Source organism: Notamacropus eugenii, chromosome 4, assembly GCF_028372415.1.
Source record: "Notamacropus eugenii isolate mMacEug1 chromosome 4, mMacEug1.pri_v2, whole genome shotgun sequence".
Lineage (NCBI taxonomy): Eukaryota > Metazoa > Chordata > Mammalia > Diprotodontia > Macropodidae > Notamacropus > Notamacropus eugenii.
In genome coordinates, this window is record NC_092875.1 from 108983291 (window position 1) to 109001160 (window position 17870).

At 40.6% G+C, this 17870-nt stretch overlaps 2 pseudogenes; both read right to left on the minus strand.

Annotated features, from left to right (window-relative positions):
* The window catches only part of LOC140502304 (protein RCC2 pseudogene), a 36466-nt pseudogene extending 30177 nt beyond the window's left edge, over window positions 1–6289 (minus strand).
* A 3108-nt stretch (window positions 6290–9397) lies between these two features.
* LOC140500459 (ferritin heavy chain-like) overlaps window positions 9398–17870 on the minus strand; it is a 28762-nt pseudogene continuing 20289 nt past the window's right edge.

Sequence of the window (17870 nt, forward strand, 5' to 3'; positions counted from 1 at the left end):
AGTAGGTGTATTTAGTTGCAAAGAGCCTCTCAGGAATCTGTTTACATGTGGAACAGGAGGATGCGTTTGAAAGAGGGATTCTTTTTTTACAGTGACATTCTTGGAAGTGGGGATTTTTACAATGATGCTCTTGGAAGGTTTTTTGTGTTTTTTGTTTTTCTTTTTTTAGGAATGCTAAGTCGTCAACTAAGAAGCAATATTTTAGCTGGACATTTGGGTTGGGAGAAGGGAGAAAAGAGAGAAAGGGAGTCAGTAAAGCTTTGGAGATCATACAGTAAAAACGTAGTCAATGTTGAATTTGCGTATAAAATGCAACCTTGGGAAGACCAACACATAAGAGCATCGGGCAACGTTTCACTGAGTAATCTCTTCTCATCTGTCTTGTTTGTGTTCCAAGGCACACTGGCAATGTCTACTGCCTGGAGGAGCCTGGAAAGCCTGTAGCAATGAATTTCCCTTCAGAATTGTGTCCCAGCTGACCACATTCAGGGCACCCAAAGGAGCAGAAGTTTTCTTTGCAGTCTGTTATCATGCTGAATTCAGCCTCACAAGTCACTTTGGTATTTGGCTGGCCATTGTACATTATCTGGGCAGGCCTGAGAATGGCATTGTTTTGGTTGCCAAGGCGAAGTTGCCCCATCTTGTTCTCTCCAAATGGAAACATGAAGTCAGTTTCTGTCAAAGCCAGAGTGTGTTTCCTACCACAGTCAGTGGACTCCATCACTTCCTTGCTGAGCACTTCCATGAATGTGGGGGCTTCCACTCTCTTGGTATCACCATGTCCCATCTGCCACTTCTCATTTCGATTCCAGCTCCACAGCTTTCCTTCTGTGTCGATGAGTTGACTGTGACCAGCACAGGGGTCAGAGACCATTGTCCAAACCTGGATCCTGTACAGACAGCCATTTCTGTGTGGCCCCCATAAGTTTTGCCTTAGATTGCTGTAAGAAGTTTGCTGTTTAGTCACTTCCTCCTGACCAATGAGGACCCAGTTGGTCAACCCCAATATCCAAAGCTGCCCTCTGCATTTAAAGCCTAGTTTGGGGGTGGGGGAGTTAATGGAGAGAGGGAAAAAGCCTGTGTCTCTCACTCCTGGCCCCCAGTCATGATCCTCTCCTTTGTGTGCTCCACCTCTGTGATGACCAAGAAGGAGTTTTACAAGGATGCTGGAGATTCTTGGAGGAGGAGGTTGAAGCAGGGGAAGACAGTGACATGGCGTTTGACATCCCAGCAGAGGCCTCCTGGATTTAAAGATTTTATGGCTTGTGAGAATCCTCCTCCCCTCTTGCTGAGGCCAGGAGAATAACACCCAGGCAGCTGAACTGACTCAGTTCCTAGAGGTCCCCAGTGCCTGAGGCCCTGGCTTGAGACATAGTTGTACCACCTTCCTTCTGTCCAGGAACACCCCACCACCCAAGTTGGGAGCAGTGGAGACAGAAGCTCCAAACCCTCCGTGTATCTGAGGTGATCAACAAAGGTGAGCCAGACAGCAAGGTGAGCGACCTTTAGTGGAGAGCAGAGGAGCAAGTTACTACCCTTCCATGTTCCCCTGCAGCTGAGGGTTGAGACAGGGCTAGACTCATAACCTTCAGTACCTACAGATTGAGAGAAGGTGTGGTGTTTTCCCTTGGGACATGGGCACTGAAAGATTTTGGTGTTAATGAGTTTTCCTGAACTTACCCTATTAGCTAGCTCTTTCCATTCCTAGATTATTTATATACCTATCAACATCTATATCCATATCCCTATCTACATCTCTATATTCATATCTATATCTATGCACATATATTCATATCCATATCTATGTCTATGTCCCTATCTATATATCTCAGTCTAATCTCCATGTTTCTATTTCCATATCTCTGTCCAATCTGTATCTTTACCTATATTTATCTATATCTACATTCTTGTCCATATCTATAGCTAATCTCTATCTGTATCTACATATCTATATCAGGGTATCAATATTCATATCCATATTTATATCTGAGTCCCTATCTATTTCCCTGTCTAACCTGTGTACATTCCTATTTCCATATATATATATATTCAATCTATATCTGTACCTATACCTATCTTCACGTATATTTATATTCATGTTCACGTCAATATCACATCTATATCTATATTTGTTTGTATCTATATCCATATCTCTATCTGTATCTATCTATATCATATCTGTATGTGTATCTATATCCATGTGCATATCTTTATATCCCTATTCATATGTAACTTGTATCTCAAATGTATATCTATATTCATGTCCATATCTATATCTAATCTCTATTTACGACTGTATCTACCTATATCCATACATAAACATACACATGCACCAGTATGTAAGTCTGCCACAGGTATGTGTATGTACATATTTTCTTTCCATGGATTTAAATTCTTAACACCTGTTCAAGGACAAGACAAGAGATTGTGAAGTAATGACAAAAGTTTCCTTGGTTAATGTGTTTTTCTTCCATTACATATTTGATCATAATATCCCCTTCCCCTCACACTGTAGATTCACCTAGGCTTTTTAAAAGCAGTAATGAAAAAAATATATTTTACCATGTTTTTTTCTCTCATTTGCATAAATATTCAGTTGCTAAACTCAGCTCACTCTGTGGGGGGGAGTTCAAGATTTCTGGCAGGAGAGATAATCAGAAATGATCTCAGTTCTTTCCTAAGAAAATTTCTAAAATGACGTGAGGGGTGGTTGCTTTCTTTTAAAAATCTGTTTTAAATTCTCAGTAAGAACCAAGAAGGGATATTTATTAAAACGTATAATTTTTTCATCCTAACTTACATAAAGCAGTCTTTGTGCTCCTGTGTATGACTCTTTAGTTAAAGAAGTTTCCTCATTAAATACCTTTGCTTTCTCATTTTCCCATATTTATTGATGAATATAGGAGTGAAATACTTCTCCCCATCCATTTCAGGGAGAAATGGGAGAAAACAACACCAAAAATCACTATTCCTTTTTGTATCCTCTGTAAAATGTATGTTTCCTTGTTTTCTGCTAAATCTACTTTTCTATGAAATGAGGGCAATGAGGTGGCTGCTGGGCTGGAGTCAAGGCTACCTAAGTTCAAACCTGGCCCCTGGCAGTTTACTGGTGTGTCCTGGGCAAGACAGTAAAATGAAAGTAGTAATACCCATATCCTACAGTTGTTGTGACGATCAAAGGAAATATTGGTTAAGAGATTAGCACAGTGTCTTGCTCGTAGTGGTGCTTAATCCAAAGTGTGCGGAAATGAAATTGATGGTTTCTCACACACACACACACACACACACACACACACACACACACAGACATATTTACTAGAAGAAATTAGAGGTAGATAAAGTCATTGCCAAGGACTGAACCAATGAATTTCATATGTGTATGTATGTACACCGTCATATATTTAAATGTCTTATGATTTCTATTATTTTAGTCAGAAAAAATCTTCTGGTAGAATAAAGCATATGTATACGAATACATAAAACAAAATATATGTTACTCATTATTTGAGTACTCATTATCTGAGGCCTCAAAATTATAAGGCTCCATGTTGCTTGAGCCTGGCTTTGTTTGATGGTAGCTGATTAGGCAATGCCCAGGGAGAAAACTTCTACCAATCAGAGGATCAGCAATTATCTTGAAGTTTATAGTGACAGAATATTGCCCAGAGGATTGAAAGGTGAAGTTAACTGTCTAGTGTGTTTTATTGGCAGAATCTGAACTCAGACTTTCTTGTTCCAGAGTCCAGTCTGTTATCCTGCCTCCCCTGGAAGTTCCTGAAGGAAACCACAATTGTAACATGAATATATGTTCCCGAATTCACCACCTATAAAATTAGGTGCTACCATCCCCACTTAACACTAACATATTTCCAACAACATCCTGTTTTGTCTTTGTCTGATCAGGTGACCCTGGACAAGTCATTTTTCCTTTATTGCCTCAACTGTAAAATGGGGATGATAATAGCAGCTCCCTCTCCCAGTTGTGGGAATCACATGAAGTAATTGTAAACTGCTCATCAAGGGCTTAGCATTGTGCCTGGCACAGAGTTAATTGCTACGTAAATGGGAGTTATTCTTATCATCACTATTATTATTTCTACATACAGGAAAAGAACCAAGCCCCACCATTACACTGTTGCAAGCTTCAGGGAGTTTCCTATGTGCTACTTGCACTTATACCACTAGGCGTCAGCAGTGGGTCTAATGCCAGACACCCTCAGACCTAGAGCCACACCCCTTGAACTGAAAGCACTTTGAGAGCCCTATTCCTGACTGGAGGAGACCAAGGGCTAACCCTCAGATTTTGTCCCACTAATGTTTGCTTGAAATGTGTTCCATTTGTGTATGGTTAGTTTTCTTATTGCTTTGCAGTCCCCTCTAACTTACTCTTACCAGGACATAAGAGGCATCTATTTAGCATTTGCTGATAATAAATGGGGAAGAGTCCCTGAATGCCAATTCAACGGTTTTTCTATTTTAAGTAAACGAGTGTTTTTCACCACTACCATGTGATGGCAAACATTGATAATGACATGGCGCCTCTTTGGAGCAATACGTTTATCTCCTCCACAGTCACTCATCTTTGAGTCCCAACTCGTGAACCAGCCTTTTCACATGCAACACAAAGACAGAAGCACCTTCTCCCTCATACAAAAAAGCACTGATGAACTAAGCAGAGGTTCCTGAGTATTCTCCAAGGAAACCCTCAAATTGTACAACTCACTCCTGCAAGTATTCCAACAACACAACTTTGTGATGTTCCATTTTCAGGAATTATAGAAGATCAAAAACTGGTCACTTGACCATTTGAATTAACTTCCTAAATTTCTCCACCTCAGTTCTCTGCCAATGTGATTTTATTTCAATGACATATAATCACAGACTGAAAGGTCCCTTGGTCAAGGCAGGTTCACCCCTGAACGTGTCCATCGCTTCCCTTAATGAATTTCTCAAAATATTTTGTTGACAGCCTCGTTATCATGAGCAGTTATTGTCAAGGGAGAATCAGAGAATTTCCAAATTAAAAGAAACCCAGTCACCACTTAATTCAAACTACATACTTGATAACATATGATGATTGTCACTTAACTGTCAACCTCTGGTTAAAGACTTCCAACAAGACCTTCCACTACCAACAATGGCAGTCATTCCACTTTTGGATAGCTCCAATTCCTTCAGCATTTTTCTTTAGCTCAAACTCAAATTTAGGCTTAATGTATACATTGATTTCAGGTCTGCCCTTGGGGGTCAAACAAAACAAATCTAATTTCTCTTGCATATTTTGGGCCTTTCATGTACTTAAAGAGAATTATTCTATTACTTCCTGCTCCAATCTTGCCAGGATAAACACTTTAACCACTTGTTCAGCCAATCTCAAGGTATCATGTGTTACAAGCTCTTTATTATGAAAATTAACCATATCTGGATACTGTCCTGCCCATCAACATCCTTCTGAAAATGTGGGCTTCAGCAAAGAACACCAGACTATTCTTTGGATTTGACCAAGGGATGACCACCTCCTTATTCCAAAAGCTTTACCTCTCTTTACATTACAAATTCACTAATCCTCTCAGATCTTTTCCCAGGCAAAGTGCTCAATATATAGTACCTCAGAATTTTATTTCTGAAATGCAAGTGTCAGATTTACAATATTGAAATTAATCTTATTATAATAAGCACAATATTCAAAGCCAATTAAGATCCCTTCCATTCTTTCTTTTCCTTTTAAAAAAATATCAGGACAGTATTTATTCTTCTGAAAGCCTTCCTTTGCTAAACAGTCTTACAAATATCAGTGACTGGTTCAGCAATCTTACCTAGCAACTGTATCAGTTCCCAGGGATGTACTTTTCTTAGGCTCCACGATTCTAATTCATCAAGGATATGTCTGACATCTTTACTTAATTTGCTAATGAAATAAATTTGTATAAATTTATGAATATAGAGTATATGTTTCCTAATTGGTACCAATTTGCTAATGAGCCATCTTGATTCTGTCCCTTCTTCTTCAAAGGTTTCTCAAGCAGAGAAAAATGAAAGAGTAATAACTGGGCAGCTCTGTCTTTTTTCTACCTTTGTCCAGTTTTATCTCATCTGCTCTGGGTAATGGGCAGCAATCCCTAGTTTCATCTTCATCTGAGACTTTCCCTTCTGATCCTTCCCCTTGCCATGACCGTTTCTCTTCAGCTGATGAGGGCTCCTCTTGTCTTGACAGCTCTCTTGGTCCACTCTCAATTCCTGCTTTGATTCTCTTCGCAAAGACGTCTGCTACGTTGTACGTAGGCAACATGTGGTTCCAAGGTGTTTATTGTCAATGTGGGGACCTGCCTGGGATCCTGGACAATCTTGTAGACTCTCAAGTTGCACAGATTTCCATCTTCTTGGTCTTCGATGGCTTCCTATGGATCTATGATCATGTGTGGTCCTGTCACATCAAGATTTCTTACCACAACTACATAATAGGCTGAAGACCTCAACAATGATCTGTGTTCTCCACACGTTTGCCCTTTAGGTGGGACTCCTTCCAATATGTCATCTTCCCATTCATGCTATGTCTCTATGAGTGAATATGCCTTGGTTTTGTGGAGCGTACTTGCACTTTTTATTTTTTTACTGCATTACTCCATTGGTAAGATTTACTTTTTTGCTTACTTTATAGGTATATTCCTTTTACAAGCTTATTCCCTTTTTTACTACTAATATTACTGCTACTGCTACTACTACTACTACTAGTACTACTACTACTACTACTACTACTACTACTTATATTACTATTCCTACCTCTACTACGATTCCTACTACAACCACTACTACTGCTACTACTACTACTACTACTAGTACTTATATTTCTATTCCTACCACTACTACTATTCCTACTACTACTTCCTGCTACTACTACTACTACTGCTACTACTACTAGTACTACTACAGCTAACATTTATATAGAGCATTAAGATTTGTAAGAACTTTATACATGTTAAATCACTTGATTCTTTCTACACCTCTGTATGTTGGGAGCTATTATTCTGGTTTGTCAGATGAGGAAATTGGGATAAAGAAAGTTTAAGTGAGTTGATCATGGGCACATCATTAGTAATTGTCTGGGGCAGGATTTGTACGCAGGTCATACTGACTCCAAATCTAGTACCTTATCCACTGCATCAACTCATCCCATCCTTTATAGGTTTACTTTCCTTACAGATTTACTCCTATAACAACTCTTCCCTCCATGGTCTCTTTTTCCTTCACAGGTTGATTCACTTTATATTTTAACCTCTTAAAAACTTGATAGTCACACTTACCTATTTTCTCTGAGTGCTCTAAGCAGCAGATAGGCAGACATCCAATTTTTCTGTTCCTTCTGTCCTTACCAGTGTGTTTCACTTTCCTTTTCTTATTTACTATACCTTCTGCATTTCCTCGAGTATTCTTCCTCCCTTTTGAGACTTTTTCCTTGATCCTTCTTCATCTGGAGTCCTCATTAGATGGAATCCAACTCTTCTTCCATGAGTTCAAGTCAATCTTCAATTGTGCCTCAAATTTTCTTACTTTCTTCTCCCCAATTCCAATCTCTGGCCTTCTTCACCCATCCATCTATAGTCTTCTCTGTCTTCTTTTTATTGAATTTATTTTTTCTTTTTCTAATCTTTTCTGTCCTTCGCTTTTTGAAGCTGGGTTCCTGGGGATGTTGTGGTCATGATATGAGAGATTGTTGGGTGGAAAGGTTGTTTGCCATCACCACTTGCTGCACCTGGAGTCACTCCTGAGTCATGCTCTCTAAAGAATGCTGCTGCTCCTAAATCAAGAACTGTCAAGGTGATACTAATTCAATTAGCAGACCTCTCCTGTGATCTGGGATTTTTTCTTCTTTCACGAGGATGTCATTGTATTTCCTTGCCATCTGCTGATTGCAATAAAGAGTAGAATATTTCCCTAGCATTCTCCTTAGTAGCAATTATTGTTGGTGATGGAATGAATTTGTCCCCAAATGTTTAAGAAAGTTTAACTAATACTATTTTTATTTACTCATATATCTCCTTTTGCATTTGACACTCTCCTCAAAATGTCTATACCATGACTTGCTCACCCATGTCTTCCTCCTACTGAGTAGACACCTGCTACACAAACCCGCTGTCCAGCCCCAGCACTGGCCCTCTTTACAGATGACAGGATCTCCAAAGCACAGGGAGACCAATGTTCAAATGAAATGAACAATACCATATGAGCAATTTGCATGTTGACAAACTACAGAACAACCATTAAAATGAAGAAGAATATTAGTGTGGAAAAATTTTTTCACAACTTTTTAACTACGGACTAGAGATTTCCACACATTCCTATCAATTGTGAAATAAAATCCCAGAGACATAACCTCACCATGAAGTGGCCTCTTAGCGGCTCACAAGTTTTTGAACTTCGTTGAGTGTTCACATCTACTCAAAGTTATTCTACTGAATCCACAGACCCTTTGAATTTCTTTCTAAATAGATTGTCATATGTACTATCTAATAATATTTGTAAAATATTTTTAAAAATTCGGAGCTGCATATAAATGTAACTTCATTCACCCCAAGTAGGGTAAGTGAGGGACAGCATGTGAGTAATATTTTATATTCAATTACATAACATTATACTGTAGAGGTGAAAATGGATCATTTAGTTAAAATAGAAAAACAGGCTATAAATACATTAACACCAAAGCAGGTTTCAGTGGCCAAGAGTCAACCAAGCTAGGGCACCAGAACTTCCCTCACATCCTTCTCACAGTCTCCCCTAGCCCTTCTAACTTCCCCCTACTCTCATCACCAACCCTACCCCACCTCGCCCCACCACGTACTGAAGGTTGTACCTGAGTCTAGCTGAGACCTAGGCCCCAGCTCTAGGGGAGCTCATGGTGGGGTTAATAACTCACCCATCTGATGACCACCAAAGGTGTCCCACGTTGATGTCTGACGCACCTGAGATACACTGAGAGGGCTGAGGCGACTGTCACAACTACTCCCAACTGGAATGACTAAGGTCTTCCTGGACAAAAGGAAGGCTGTCCCAAGCCAGGTGGGGAAACCTCCAGAAACCAAATCAGTCTTGCTGCTTGAGTGCTAAATTCCTGGTCCCAACAGGAAAGGAGGGGGAGTCTCTAAGGCTACAAGACCCTTCTCCCTGCTGAGAGGTGACTGGCCATGCCTTGTTCTTCCCCTGTAGATGGTGTGGTTGTCCTCCTCCTCCTCCTCTTCCTTCTCCTCCTGTCTTCGTGCTTTTACTCCTCCATTTCCTCCTCTCCCTCATCTTTCTCTCCTCACCATATTCCTCTTCTTCTTCTCCCATTTCACCTCCACATTTGCATCCTCTCCTCCTCTTTGCATTTGCTACTCTCTCCTTCCTTACTTTGTGTTTTGCCTTCTTTTCCTTTTCTTCTTCTTTCTTGACCTTTTTGTGCCTCTTCTTTTTTCTTTTCTGCCTCTTCTTTTTTTCTTTTCTGCTTTCTCTTTCCCCTCAGTCTTTAGTAATAGCATGGAGCCTAGCACAGGAAAGCAAGAAAGTAGGAAGTGTTTTATCCATCTCTCTATTGAGATGTCCCCATTCCCCATCAATGACACTCAACTCCCCCCAAATAGCCTCGTGGATAAAAAATTCTTATCTGAGTAGTACTATTCCAGTGCACTTGAATGGATGATAATGGGTATTAACAAAGTTAATAATAAGTGATAAATACCCTCTAGTCCCAGTATAAGTGATTAGACTCTAACTAACAGCTTCTGCTGTCTTGTAAAAATATTCACAAGATGTCCAAATATAACTGGAGGGAGCAGAGAGAGTAATCCAGATTGGAACACTCAGGGCTCTGTATTAAGAAGCTCACCTGCACAGGACATTGGCCAGCAGGAACCCTGTTCAGATACCCTGAGTGTAATTAGAAAACCCATTGATTCCTTCTTCTCCACCTTCTTTCAAGGCTTTCAACCCTAGAGATGGGACTCAGGTTAAGGAAGGGAGCAGCTCAGTGATTAAAGCCTGATGAAAGCCACAAATCATGGCCCCATTCTTCCTTCACTTGCCTCATCCACAATAGGCTGTATTTGACAGCAGCTGTTATTTAATAGGGATGGCCTTCAGGTACCAATCTCTGTTGACAGCAAGAAAGGAGTGGAGAGCGGGGCAACTCAATGTTCAGTCACCAGTTTCCTGTCAAAGACACCCTAAAGGTTCCTGTAAGCTCTAAAGGAAGCTAGAACTTGTCAAACCAGCCATTTAGTGCAAATTTCCTTCTTTCTAAAGTAACCAATGCAGGGCTTTTTTAAGCAGGTGGCTTCCCTAGTACACTCATGTTTGCTCACAAAGATGTTAATTTAGAATTCTTATGAACTCGAAGCAAGGACAAAGTATTTCTGAATGATGTTAATAACACAAATAAGCATTTAGAGACGAGGAATTAATTTATGAAAATTCAATGTAAGTACAGAAAATAATAAGTTACAATTTATATAGGACTTAAAGGTTTGCAAAGGAAAGTATATGTTTTCTCACTTGATGATCATAAGAGCCCTGGGAGGCAGGTGCAATTATTGTCCCTGTTTTTCACATAAGAAAACTAAAGTAAAGTGATTTGTCCAGGGTAACCTAGCTAGTAAATGGGTGAGGTAGGATTTGAATTCCGGTCTTCCTAAGTCCAGATTCAGCACCCTTACCATCTGGACTACCTTCCTACCATGCCTTCATTTCCAATAGAGAAGCTCTGGATTTTCCCAATATCCTCAGATCTTATTTATCCTCTTTCCTCCATTTTTCTGACCCTTCTCCCTGCCTCTGATCCAGTCTTATCACATAAAAATTTTCCAGCTCTATGTCCCATTCACAGCCTTCTCTCCTCCTATAAGGGACAACCAGAAACCAGAAAAACTCAACTAAGCTCCATGAGTTCGTGTATTCACCCTTGCTCCAGGCATGCTTCTATACAAACAGGGTGTTCCAGAATCAAAATCCACTTACCTTAGGGAATAAATTGTAGAGAATTCAGCTGCATGCAGAGAAAACACTTTCTAAGAATGAGGGCTGTCCAAAGTGCAGTGGGATTCCTCAGATCTTCATGGCCGATCTTCACCATAGTGGTGGTCTTCAAACATTTGAGATTGCTATTGAATGTGGATATTGGTACGTTTTGTTTTTTCTTTCATAAGAACCAGGTCATTTTATTGGAATGTAAATGGTGGTAGTTTTTTGGTACAGATTATGGTAAGATAATCAAAGTAGGCATGCACTGAAATACAGTAGGAGTCTAACCCACAGTTCCCAGGTATGGGGGAAGCCAGGTGTGACTTAGCTGTGTCTCCAAGGGTGTGCTTGTCAAAAACATATTCCTCCATGCCAGAATTGGCAGGGGTGGGGTGTATTTTCTGCAGCTTGGTTACGTGATCACTTAGTTGTGTGATGGACTTTAACTGTTTGTCCAGGTAGTGGGGTTTCCATAAAGTCATGTAAATGGGGGTCATTCTTTTCCTTTGACAGCTTGTGCAGTTCCAGTAATGACTGACTGACATTTTTTTCCAAGGGCAGAGAACATTCCATTGCATTCAGCTCGCTCTCTCAGTCTTCTTGGTTGGGTTTCTTGATGTCTTGCAGGAATATGCAGTCGCTGCACTTGTCCTGGCCTTTCATCAGCTTCTCCGCATGCTCCCTCTCCCAGTGGGACAGGTGGAGGAAATACTTGGCAAAGTTTTTCAATGGTACGTCATCTGGGTCAAAGTAGTAAGACATGGACAGGTAGACTCAGGAGGCTTAGAGCTCTTTGATCTGGCGGTTGATGGCGGCCTTCGAGTCCTGGTGACAAGTCTGCTGTACCTGAGAGGTGCTCGATGTTGTCATGATGCAGGTGTAGGCTGTACAGAGGCTGGGGCTGAGGCTGGCGTGGTGGAGGGAGAGGATCACAGGCAGGGGCAACTATGCAACTGGCTGGTGGGCGAATGGGAGGATGGACAAACTGTTGATTAGTGGAGATGAAGATGGATAGGAGGTAAGGGTGGTTCTGGGCAGGAATCAAGCAGCTGTTTAGATTGAAGCACTATTATAGTGGGAAACCACAGTGATTCTCCTTCCAGCTGATTGGGGGCAGTGCTGAAGAGTCTCTTAGTTGATGTGTTACATGAATTTGTTCAGAGGAACTTTGGGTTTTCCTTCCAATATGGCTTGTGACTCTTGAAAAATAAAAAGTTGAAATCCGTTAGCTGGCCGACAGAAGCGTGGATTTGAGTTCAACAGTCTTTCAGTATCTCTTAAACCTCACAGAATATTGGCGTCCATGCATTCTTCCATGTCACTTCTTGGTTTTAACGCTTTAGGAAGGCTTGTTATATTCTTACTATGATATTATATATGCTCTATATCAAACTTACTACTTAGGAAAATAGATAAAAATTCAGTTGTTAAGTTGTTAGCACAATAGCAAGCCCCGCAGAATGTCATTGTTGCATTCAATATGAAAGCAAACCTTGCAGGAATAGAAGTATTTCGTTGCAAGGACCCTCTCTGGAATCTCTTTCCATTTGGAGCAGGAGGATGCCTTTTGAAGAGGAAGTCCTTTTTTTCTTACAATGAGGTTTTTGGAAGTGGGAGTTTTTACAAGTGTGGTCTTGGTAGAAGGAGGTTTTTTACTGTTGTTTGTGTTTTTGTTTTTCTGAGAATCCTAAGTAGTCAACTAAGAGCCACATTTTAATGAAACATTTGTGGTAGGGGAAGGGAGAAAGCAGAGAAAGATGGAGAGAAACACTTTGGAGATCCTACAGCAAAAAGGGAGTTGACGATGAATTTGGTTCTAAAAGGGAACCTGAAAGACTAACACAGGAGCTTTGAGATCTTTTCCCTGAGGAGTCTCTTCTCATCTGCCTTCTTTGTGTTCCTGGGCACATTGACAATCTCGACTGTCTAGATGGGCCTGGAGAGCTGGCTGGCAGCCTTGCAGCCATCAGGAGAGGATGTCAGGATTATGTGCAGGGAGGTTGTTTTGCTTTTCCTTTTCATTCCGGCTCTAGTCCCTGGTGTTCAACAAGGAGTGTGAATAGCCTGTGGCAACCTGCTTTGTGGCAGCTAAGGTAATAAAGTTCTTCCCACAAACAAAGCTTCTAATGGTCCAGCCACAGAGGTCCTGAACTGTTTTGGGATACATGGTGGTCCCCTGAGAAATATTGGTAGCACCCCAGAAAATCTGGCCACCAACTTCACTGAAGGTGAAGGAACAGATGTAGCTGGCATAGATTTACGTGGCCCCTGGCGTAAGAAATTAAAGAGCTTCACCAGATGAGTGACCATCTCATATTTTTGCTCTGTGAGACCCAGCTGGCCATCTTCTCCAAACCCCCAAGGGAAAACAGGTTTCTGAGAGTCTAGAACTGGAGTGTGATTGGTGTCACAGGAAACATCCCAGACAATGACATTGGGGAATGGGAAAATCTGTACAATATTTGTATTTTCAGTGCAGATGGCAACTCAGCAGAGGACCAGCTCACAGTCATATTCTAAACTCTGAGGCCATGCAATGAATTTCCTGTCAGAATTGTGTCCCAGCTGACCACATTCAGGGCACCAAAGGAATGGAGTTTTCCCTTACACTCCATTATCATGCTGAATTCAGCCCCACAAGTCACTGTGGTATTTGGCTGGCCATTGTATATTATCTGTGCAGGGTTGGGAATGGCATCCGTCCGGTTGCCAAGGCCAAGTTGCCCCATCTTGTTCTCTCCAAATGCAAACACAGAGCCAGGTTCTATTAAAGCTAGAGTGTGGTTCCTTCCACAACCAGCAGACAGGATCATTTTCTTGCTGAGGACTTCCATGAATTTGGGGGCTTCCACTCTTTTGTTATCACCCTGTCCAAGCTGCAATTTCTCATTTCAACCCTAGCTCCATAGCTTTCCTTCTGTGGTGAGGAAGAGACTGTGAGTGTCACAGGGGTTCAGAGACCTCAGTCCATACATCGACCCCAGACAGGAGTTTCTGTAAGGTCCCCACAAGTTCTGCCCCAGATTTCTGTAAGCAGTTTGCTGTTCAGTCACTTCCTTCCAAAAGAAGAGGTCCCAGTTGGTTGCTCCCAAAATCAAAATCTGTCCTCTGCACTTAGAGCCTGGATGAGAGCAGGGAATAATGGGGAGAGGAAAAGAGCCTCGGTCCCCTGCACCCCTGCCCCTGCCTCACACTCCTAATCCTCTCCTTGGTGTGCTCTGCCTCTGTGATGACGAAGAAGGAGTTTTACAAGGATTCTGGTGATTCTTGGAGGAGGTGGTTAAAGCAGGGGAAGACAGTGGCATGGCTTTTGCCATCCCAGCAAAGGTTTGAGGACTTTATGGCCTGTGAGAATCCTCTCCGCCTCTTGCTGAGGCCAGGAGAATAACACCCAGGCAGCTGAACTGACTCAGTTCCCAGACGTCCCCAATGCCTGAGGCTCTGGCTTGAGACATGGTTGTACCACCTTCCTTCTGTCCAGGAACACCCTGCCACCCTAGTTGGAAGTAGTAATGAGAGAAACCCCAATCCCTCCGTGTATCTGAGGTGATCAACAAAGGTGAGCCAGACAGCAAGGTGAGTGACCCTTAGTGGAGAGCAGAGGAGCAAGTTATTACCCTTCCATGTTCCCCTGCAGCTGAGGGTTGAGATGGGGCTAGACTCATAAACTTCAGTACCTACAGACTGAGAGAAGGTTTGGTGTTTTCCCTTGGGACATGGGCATTGAAAGGTTTTGGTGTTAATGAGTTTTCCTGAATTCACCCTATTACCCAGCTCTTTCAATTTCTAGATTATTTATATATCTACTCATATCTGTATCCATATCCCTGTCTATATCAAATCTTTATCTGCATCTACATCTATCTCCATAACTACTTCAGTGTATCAATTTTCATATAAACATTTATATCTGTTTCTCTACCTATATCCCTGTCTAATCTGTTTATGTTTCTCTTTCCATATCTATCTCATCTGTTTCTATACCTATATCTATCTATATCTATATTTATATACATGTCCATATCTGTACACCAGTCTCATCTGCTTATGTTTCTGTTTCCATATCTATCCAGTCTGTGTCTCTATATATCTATATCTATATTCATGTCCATATCTATATCTAATCTGTACCTATATCTATCTTCATATCTACATCAGTGTATCTATATTCGTATCCATATCTATATCTCTGAACCTATCTATATCCCTGTCTAATCTGTATATGATTCTATTTCCACATATATATCCAATCTGTATCTGTACCTGTACCTATCTTTATCTACAGCTATATTCATGTCCACACTGATATCTCATCTGTATCTATGTCTGTATCTACATCCATATCCATATCGGTATGTGTATCTATATCCATGTGCATATATTCATAACACTTTGCTTATATAATCTGAATCTAAAATCTCTATCTATATTCATGTTGATATCTGCATCTCATCTGTGTCTATATATGGATCTACCTATATCCATACATAAACACATACACATACACAAATATGCATATCTGCTTCATGTATGTGCATATGCATATTTTCTCTCCATGGATTTAAATTCTTGACCCCAATACAAAGACAAGACAAGAGATTTTGAAGCAATGACAAAAGTTTCCCTAGTTAAAGTGTTATTCTTCCATTAGATATTTGTTCATAAGGTCCCCTTCCCCTCAAACTCTCGGCCCATCCAACCTATTTAAAAGCAATAGTGAAAAGCTTATGTTATATCTTGTTCCTTTTCTCTCATTCACGTAAATTTTCCATTAATAACTCAGCTCTCTCTGTCGGGGTGGGAGGCTCCTGGCATGAGAGATAATCAGCAATGATCCCTTTTCTTTTGTAAGAAAAATCCTAAAATGGCGTGGGGGTGGAGATTTCTTTCATTGAAAAATGTGAGTTCACTTCTCACTAAGAACCAAGAAGGGATATTTATGAAAACATATAATTTTATCATACTAAGTTGTATAAAGCAGTTTTTGGGCTCCTGCGTATGCATCTTTAGTCCAAGAGGCTTCGTCATTAAAGATTTTTTGTTCTTTTCCCATATTTCTTGATGAATAAAAGAGTGAAATACTCTTCCCATCCATGTCTGGCAAAAGGGGGAGGAAATAGCCAATAAAATCACTGTGCTTTTTTAGTTTGCTTTATAAAAGAGACCTTTCCTTCTTTTCAGTTCAAATTCCCTTTCTATTAAATGAGGGGAACTAGGTGGCAGCTGGGCTGGAGTCAAGACTATGTAAGTTCAAACCTGGCCTCTGGCACTTTCCTGGTGTGTCCTGGGCAAGACACAGTAAAACGAAAATAATAATACCTATCTCCTACAGTTGTAGTGAGGACCAAAGGAAATATTGGTGAAGAAATACTGGTGAAGAAAATTAGCACAGTGTCTAGCACATGGTGGTGCTTAATCCAAAGTGTGGGGAAATAAAATTGATGATTTGTCATATACACACACAAGCATATTGACTCCAAGTAATTAGAGGGAGATCAATTCCTTGCCAGTACTGAACCACTGAATTGCACGTGTGCGTATGTATACATACATATATTAAATGCCTCATTCTTCCTATTATTTTAGTCAGAAAAATGTTTATTAGAATAAGTTACACATATATGATTACCTAAAAATACATGTAACCCATTACTAGAGTATTTATTATCTGAGTTCTCAAAGTTAGGAAGCTGCATTTGGTTTGAGTTTGACTTTGTTTCAGGGTAGGTGATTAGGAATGCAGTGAGACAACTTGTACCGATCAGTGGATCAGCAATTATCTTCCAACTTATGGTCACAGAATATTGCCCAGACGATTGAAAGGTGAAGTTAACTGTCTAGTGTGTTTTACTGGCAGTATCTGAACTCAGATTTTCTTGCTCCCAGGACCAGTCTGTTATACTGCCTCCTCTGGAAGCTGCTGAGGGAATTGAAAGTTTTAACATGAATTCATAAATTTACCACTTATAAAATTAGTTGCCACCATTCGTACTTAACACTAACATATTTCCAAGACCATCCTGTTTTGTCTTTTTCTGCTCTGGTGACCATGGACAAATGCTTTTTGCCTGAATTCCCTTAACTGTAAAATGGGGATGATAATATCATCTGCATTCCATATTTGTGAGAATCAAGTGAAGTAATTGTAAATTGTTCCTGAAGTGCTTTGCATTGTGCCTGGCACAGGGTTAATTGCTACATAAATGGGAGTTATTCTTATCATCACTATTGGTATTATTTCTACATAGAGTAATGGATCCAAGCCCCACCATTAGACTGTTGCAAACTTCAGGGAGTTTCCTATGTGCCATTAGAACTTATGCCCCTCGGGATCAGCAGAGTGTCTAATGCCACACACCCCCTCAGACTTAGAATCCACAAACCCTGAACTTAAAGCACTTTGAGAGCCCTGTTCCGGTCTGTATTTTGGTTGAAAAGTCTCCAATTTGTGGACAGTTTGTTTTGTCATTCCTTTGCAGGTCTCCCTGACTTACCGAAAGAGACATCTATTTCCCATTTGCTGCTAATAAGTGGAGAAGAGTCCCCGAATGTCAATTCAACTGTTTTTCTATTTTAATTAAACTAGTGCTTTTCACCACTACAGTGAGATGGCATACTTTGATAATGAAATGGCGACTCTTTGGAGCAAGATATTTATCTCCTCCACAGTCACTCATCTTTGACTACCAACTCCTGAAGCACCTTTTCACATGCAACACAAAATCAGAAGCACCTTCTCCTTCATGCACAAAAGCCCTGATGAACTAAGCAGAGTTTCCTGGGTATTTTCCAAAAATCCCTCAAATTGTCCATCTCCTGCAAGCATTCCAAGAAGACAATTTTTGTGATGCTCCATTTTCAGAAATTAAACAAAATCAAAA